General features: G+C 43.3%; 1 long non-coding RNA gene across 2 annotated transcripts in view; it reads right to left on the reverse strand.

Moving 5' to 3' along the window:
- Nucleotides 1-7,090: 7,090 nt before the first annotated feature.
- LOC142488735 (uncharacterized) overlaps nt 7,091-8,196 on the reverse strand; it is a 3,103-nt gene continuing 1,997 nt past the window's right edge. For both annotated transcript variants that reach the window (XR_012799626.1, XR_012799627.1), the window contains exon 3: nt 7,091-8,196. This exon is cut by the window's right edge and continues 80 nt beyond it. This is a non-coding gene — a long non-coding RNA (uncharacterized LOC142488735).

Consider the following 8,196-nt stretch of genomic DNA (forward strand, 5'->3'; position numbering starts at 1 on the left):
CTTTGTGTCAGAGTCTTTCTTAGTGAGCTAGCGCATGCATGATTGAATTTGGAGCAAGTGACTGAAGAGAGAGAGAGAGACCCTGATATAGTGAGATTCACGACCTCATTAAGACGTTTGGCTAACTGAGCCTATACTGTGACCAGGGATCTGGCACAGGGAAGATCTCCTTGAGGGGAGAGGGAATCCCCAGATTGGGAATATAATACCTTTTAAAGGTAAGCACAACTCAACATGAGCGGCTGAGTAAGACCGCTGTGAGGGGCAGCTGGCCCACCTACCTTACAATAAAGATGTCCTTGTTCAAGCAAACCCTCGTGTGTAAGTGTGGAGTGATTACACCGAGGGCTGCACCACAGAGGAGTTCCTCACCAGGACCATCCCCAAGCAACAGAAGGGATCCTGATGAGGTGGAGGCGCTGCACTGGATCTAGGTAGGACTCAAGCACACTACCTCAGCTGCCTGTCTGGGTTGGCATTCCCCACACAACATCATGCGGGAGACTCAGGGATCCTGCGACCAACGGGTGCCCCACCAGACACTACACTGTAACGGGGACTGGTTAGACCACAGAGGCCAATGTGAGATTGGGTGGGTCAGGCTAGGCCAGAAAATCCGTTACATATATATATATATATATATATTCAAAGTGTAAAATCATTATTATTTTTTAATCTTAATACAAATGACTGTCAACAACAAATAACTGGAGTTATTTAATTTTTATTGCCAAATTATCCCCATTGGCTACTGCACTTAACTCAATATAGTCCACTGAGTCTGCATGGATCGTTTTGTTCTTGTCCTGACTCTGGAAGACATTTTGTGTGTTGTTTTTTTTTTTAATTATTTGGACAAAGTCTGTTAAATGTATTTCTATTTCACTGTTTGTAGTGTTAAAAATCCAGGCATAGAAATATCCACAGAAACCTGTTCACCTGCTGCAAGCTATTAATAAGGTGACTAAACTCTGTTCTTTTGCATAATTGAAGCACTTCTCGACTCGCCACACTTCAGCTGACATCCTGCATCAAGTTAAAAATTGGTAGCTAATTTACAGGCAGAATATCTTATTTACAATACCCGATGAAGGACACTGAGAGGTTCGAAAGCTTGTAACTTATCAGCTACTTATTGGTCTGTAACAGGGACTTATCCCTGTTGAAGAAACTATCTCTAAAATCCAGCAGTGATCTGGTTAAGTGCAGAAGGCGATTAACCAGACTCCACCTGGCCAATTAAGTCTGTAAGAAAAGCTTCCTGTTGGAAACAGGAGAGAGATTTCTTTAACCCACAACTGGGCTGACCTGAGGAAAAGATGATGTCTTGATGCACACAGAAGGACTGTATGCTGACAGCAAGACAAGGGGACAAGACCTACATACCTGGACACAGAGAGTGCCATAGCACACAAGGATGCTGACCCAGGAGAACAGAGAGGCCTTAACCTACAGCTACAACAACAGAAACAGATAAGAGACTTTCTTGTTGGACTGTTGTGTATATATTTATTTGTTTGGGGTGGTGATCAGCCTAGCTACAAACCCAGCTAGATAGGGCATATACAGTACTGTCTAGTTATTCTCCAAAGTGGAGCGGGTTTTTCTTTTATGTTTTGAGTTTACATTGTTAAACAAACAGGCAATAAAGCCAAATATTAATTTCACCTTAAAACGGTCTCCATTTGCATACCTCTGCACACATCTCTCATGGTACAATAAAACGTATCATACCTCCTACTCCCTCTCCCTCCTTTTTTACTTATTTACTATGGTAACTTTTGCGCAGATAAAAACTTGGCTATGTATTTCCCCAAAGCTGAAGGGAATTACGACATATCAATAATACCAGTGACCGTTCATAAATTACTCGGCTAACATATTGATGATGAGTGGGCGATTTTCTAGCAAAGAAAAAAATTGGAGCATTTGCTACCATTTAAATATAAGGACATCAAAAACATATTTGGGGTTTCAAGAGGTTTTATGCCTGGAGTTCATATTCAGTCATGAAATATCATACACTTATGTCTTTAATACATGCCTCATGATTTCAAACTCAAACAGTTCACATGAAAACGTTGATGCTGTAAATAACTATTGCTTTATTCCCCCAATCTCCTAAGTATTATTAGCATATATGAGTGGGGCGCAAACTGGGGGGATTTTTCTGGAGGGGCACGGGCGGTTGCAGAGGCCCCGCTCTCTTCCCCAAGGCATTAAAATGAAATGCCGGGGGATCGTGTGAGGCCTCTGGAACCTCATCTTACCGTGCTTCAGCCGGTGTCTGGAAGTGTCTCCATGGCACTCGTGACGTCACATGACTCCGCGCGTCATTTGACGCCGCACTGAGCGAAGGGGGGGGGGTGCGAGTACTGGGGGACACGAGGCAGAGGGGCGCAGAAGCAAACGTTTGCACACCCCTGCTCTAGGATATCCTTCTTAAAGTGTATCCCTCCCTTGTAATGTATGAATGCAGTGTTGTTTTTGTAAAATAAAAGGTGCTAGTACCCAGCCTGTTACCCTCTCTTGCTCCTCATCTCCATCGCGTTGATGTGACCTCACAGCGTCATGTGACGTCCCGTTGTCATGGCAATGCAGCTCTGCATGACATCACGGCATCAATTTGTGCCACGTGTGTGTGTGTGTGTGTGTGTGTGTATCTAGGGGGGTAGTGTGTGTGTGTGTGCGTGTGCGTGTGCGTGTGCGTGTGCGTGTGTGTATTTTGGGGGCACTGTATGTATGTATTGTGTATTTGTATATGATCGATTTTGCACAGAAAAACAATTAACAAAATAAATAAATAATGGGACTTATTATTGTGAGATGCATTTATTTAATTACCCCACATATTTTTTCCTTTCCCTAATCCTGATTAAAGTATGTTTCCAACACAAAATGCAATAGTCACTTTTCTGCTGCCAACTGCCTTAGAACCACACGTAAGCGGATCCTCTGCAGGTTCCATCAGCAGAAGCTCAGCGCTGGCAAAGTCTTTTAACTTACAATTCCTGCATCTTGGAAGGGTGTCATTTTGACCGCCTTACATAGGAACTATAATCTGTACAAAGAGATGAATGGAAAGCAGTTCCAAAAAAATCACAAGGAGGATAAAATGCCAGAGAAAAAAAAGGGGTCTGCAATTGATTGCATAGTATTAGGGGGGCCCTAAGGGGGACATTTCAGCCCCTAAAGCCCTTCTTTAAGCCTGTTTCCAAAGAAAATATCATGGGGTACATCACTGTGCAGAATTATCTGGCTCCTAGTAATTAAATATAAGAACACTCAGTCTATCTTCAAACAGGTTCTCTCCGTATATTGAGGTTCCGTAACTCTCACTTGTCTCAACAGCATTTTTAGGATGTGCCTTAGTAGGCTTGGTTGTGATCCATATACTGTTGGTGTCAGACGTCATCACATATCATCACTCCTACGAAAGCTGATGAGACACGTGAGGGTTACAGCGGACCTCAATATATACAGAGAGAACCTGTTTGAAGATACACTGAGTGTTCTTATTTTGCCACGATAGAAGAAAAACTGAGGGGGATATTCTAGTAGCTATGAGTTTGTCCTTAGGGTCATAAGTAGTGGAACAACATTTGACAACTAGCTGTATTCTCTATCACAAATCACATTGTTTATCTCACATCTATTAAAATTGACATTCAGCGTGGTTAAACAGCCAATCTGCACGGATTGTACTTTGTTTTGGTTTGAAGCAGAATTAACATATCTTCCAATATTAGAAATACCGTCATTAAAATAAATATTTCTGAAAATAATTTGCGTTTTGTATTATACTGAGAGAATTTTTTTTTAAATGTTCCACAACATAAAATGCTTCATATTTTGAGATAACAAATATGCTCATAAAATGAAAATCCTACTGAGTCTTAAAATGTGTCCAAAAAATCAACACGACAAACAGAATGAAATACTGTAGGTCATTGAAGTAAGTTATTCGTTATTTGCACCAATATTGTCCCAAAATATCACATTACATGTAACGGAAGTGCTGCCTTCACCAATAACATTAAATAAAAACTTGTTAACAATATGAAGTGAAATAGCAATCCTTTTTTAGTTTACGTTTAAATGGAGCATGCAAACTGTTCATAGATAATATGCAACCTGCACTATAGACACCATAATACCAATATATACATGTGTACTCCATTTTTTGACAAATAATGTTTTGATAACACTCGTAGCTGTAGATGTACGAAAGACAAACTTACATTATTATTCTAAGAGAGACTGCTCCCAATGATGTTCATTACTACTCTACAATGCCCCATGTTTTTATATCTTTAAAAAATAAAATTAAGCTCATACAATGAGGGTTCAAATAGACCGCTATTTGGGCCTTTGTGCCTTTGTGCCCTTGAACCAGACATGTCATGTGGCCCAGGTAGTTCATATGAATGTTTTGTATTTGTGTGTAATAATAATAACAATGTATAGTGTGGGGTTAAAATGTTTTCAGCAATGTACATCATGAGTTAGCCAGTATTGTAGAAGGGCAGAAATGACTATGGAATAGTTAATTAGGCATATTCATTAAGTAAGTGCTTAGCAGAGCTAGCAGAAAAAAAAGAGAAAATGGCACAGCACACTATAAATACAGACTCACTGCCTTGGCATCTCGCTTCTCTTGTAAGAAATCACATGCCATATTTTGTGGTGAAAAATCAATTTGTCTTCACTGTGAAGGAATCAGGCAAAACATCCCAGAAAAATAAAGTTTCATGCCCATGTGACCTTTCTTCAGGTAGGTGTTCACAATCGAAAATACAAATTAAGTTTATATACTGTACATGCCGACGACATCCCCAAGCATCATCAAACTTCCGATCCTCCAAATACTGTACAGATGCAGCGGCCATTTATCCCATCATTTACCGGGTTGAATGACGCACTATAGTGCGTCGTGGTCCCAGATGGTCCTCTGCAGACTAAATGGCCCGTTGGATTAACACAGCAGAGGTCACTGCTTTGTTAATCCTACCAGGGTCTACCTGTCTGTAAGAGACGCGCAGTAAGAGGCTGAATCAGTTACTCTACCTGCGTGCCCCTAACAGGCGATCGCTGGGGTTTTATTTAAATTTTAATGCTCAGGTTATACGTTGCATGTTCAGTAAATCTGTCAACATATACTGCGTGTGTATTTATTGTGTTGGGTCCTGTGAGGGGGTTATCCGGCAATGCCTGGATCCTTCGCAGGTACACCCCAGGCTCCCTGGAGCAGAGGTTCAGGTCTCCTGTGAGCCAACAGGTAAAACGCACCACATTATACTCAGTAGTAGTGTCATCTCCCAGAGGGTGGGGGAAACAGCACTACATAAACAAAGCAGAGGGATACCGGCACCCCATAACGGGTCCTGTAACTCGGGAAGTAGGGTGTCCCCGAGGCTGAAATCAACTTTGTTCAACTCAGGAGACCCCCTGCTCACGCACACTATAATTACAATTTAAGCAGCTTCATTACGGCAATGAAGGGGTTAAGGCACAATAACAGGTTTATTGGGGCAGATTGGATGAGTGAAGGGGGTACTTGGCCCTTCACTCACCCCCTCTGCCCCCAATAAACATTACAATATGTAATGAATGACCCCAAATCCTATTGGTTTTAGTAAACCATGTGATGCCAGGCATTCTGGGTTTTGTGACATCATCTTAAAGGGAAAGGAAGCCGATCTTTGCTGATTGGCTGGCTTCACTCCCTTTTGATGACGTCACATCCACACAAAAAAAAAGTTACATGGTTATCCCAGCCAATCAGATGGCGTGGGAACCATTTCTCTCTCAAATGTAATGTCACAGGCTGTATAAAAGCCTGTGTAGTCTCATTTGATGGCACAGGGCTGAAGGAGCAGCATCTATCAAATGGATTGGCAGATGAAGAACAGATGAAGAACAGATGAAGAACAGATGAAGAACAGATGAAGAACAGATGAAGAACAGATGAAGAACAGATGAAGAACAAATGAAGATGAAGATAAAGAAGAACCACAAATGGATTACAAATTACAGATGAAGAAAAGAAAGAAGACAAGAATTATAAATTTTACCGGTGGACCATAGCTGTTGAGGATCATTGCATCGTGGACCAGGAGTTGCTGCTGCTGTTGCTGATGTTGGTGTTGGAGTCAGATTCGGTGGGTGAAGACATCAAAAAGTAAGAAAAAGATGCCTTGTATTTTATTTAATGTTTAATTTTTTTTTTTCTAGGTTGTCATTTGCTTTGGCATACTGTAACTTTTGTATTCTAATGTAAATGTCTTTTGTTTGATTCATGTATTTTTTTACAGCTTGCCCATTGACTGGCATAGTGGCAGACAATACCCACAGGGCATTGGTGTGGTACTGTGCCAATCAATTGGTTTATTGGCTTTTTTTGTGTTATGGTTGGCAATGCAATGTGGTTTTTATTTGATGCATGTACTGTACTGTATTTTATTTTTTGGCAGGTTGCATATTGCCTGGCATAGTGGCAGCTCATGCTCACAGGGCATGGGTGTGCGACCATGCCAATCAATTGGTTTTTTTTTGTGGGTATTTTTAAGATTAAAATTGAATGTGTTTTTAATTTGGGGATTGGCAGGTTGTATATTGCCTGGCATGGTGGCAGCTCATGGCATGGGTGTGTGACCGTCCCAATCAACTGTGTTTCTCCCATTACTGTACTGTATGTATTAAGGAGGGGTGTATTTATTTGCATTTACTATATTGCATTTTTTTTTATGCACAGGAATGGTACCGCAGGGGAGTGGGGACCACCCGAGGACCCCAGGACACCTGCGGGGACCACCCAAGGACCTCTGCTGGCCCCTGGTATCAATCATGTGCAGAAAAAAATAAAAAATGATTTTATGTGGGGGCACAGGGGGTTGGTGGGTTGTATATTGGTGGGTAGTACATATTGTAATGTTTATTGGGGGCAGAGGGGGTGAGTGAAGGGCCAAGTACCCCTTCACTCACCCCCTCTGCCCCAATAAACCTGTTATTGTGCCTTAACCCCTTCATTGCCTTAGCGGCTAGCCGCTAAGGTGATGAAGCTGCTTACATTTTATATATATTTACAGTGTGCGTGAGCAGGGGTCTCCTGAGCTGAACAAAGTTGACTTCCGCCTCGGGGACCCCCTACATCCCAAGTTACAGGCCATGTTATGGGGTGCCGGTATCCCTCTGCTTTATTTAGATCCCACGATCACGTGAGCCACCGGATTTTAACATGGGGAGACTGGCACCCGATAACGTGGCCTGTTTCTCGGGAAGCAGGGGGTCCCTGTGTGAGGTTTGCCCGTTGGTCCCGCCCCTGTGACGCACCCCGTGACGGGACGGGTGACGCGCACCGCGTTACCAGGTTGGGGGACACCGCACGTCCCGCACTTAGGCTCCGCCCCCGTGACGCATCCCATGACAAAGCAGCTGACGCGCGACGCTCTACCAGGCTGGGGGACACCGCACGGATCTCACTCAGGCGCCGCACTACCATGGGCACACGAGGGGTTAACTCCATCTCCAATTACCCTTCACCTGCACTTCTCCCCGCCCCTGCCTATCAGTGGACTGAATATGTCTAAGGGGCAGGTTTCATTCATTACCCTGCAGCTGTGTGCTGCTCCACCATTGGCTGCCTCTTCCTTTAATACTCAGCCAGCTCTACTGCAAACTGGCTGAGCATAAACCCTGTTTATGTACTTGTGTTTGCCTCAAACATCCTGCTGCCTTGTTGCTGTCTTGTCTTGCGTAGCCTGTTCCTGTTTTGACGTCGGCTTGTATCTGGACCTCCACCTCTCTGACCCTTGACCTCGGCTTGCTATTAGACTTCTACCTTCTCTACTCCTGGACCCCGGCACCGCACAATGACTATCCGACTTCTCCAATCCCTGACCACGCCGAGTATATATAGGACCATTGCCAGCCCTGTCAGTTTGCCTTATCTTTGAATATCATGAGGTATGCCTCCCCATCATCAGACTCTGTTAGCTTTTGCAGGAGTTTACTTCACTGATAGCCTTGTTGCTCTGGGAAGTCTGCAATGGGATCTGAGGAAACTAGCTAGAAAGAGCTTGTATCTCTTCTTGTAGCATCTGTGTAGCTGTATGGCTTATCTGATTTGTCTCTGCCAGTATACGGTTGGTCTCCTTCTGGGCAAGCAAAGCCTGTTGCTGTACAGAGATGGTCTTT

This window comes from Ascaphus truei, chromosome 2 (assembly GCF_040206685.1).
Source record: "Ascaphus truei isolate aAscTru1 chromosome 2, aAscTru1.hap1, whole genome shotgun sequence".
Classification (NCBI taxonomy): Eukaryota; Metazoa; Chordata; class Amphibia; order Anura; family Ascaphidae; genus Ascaphus; species Ascaphus truei.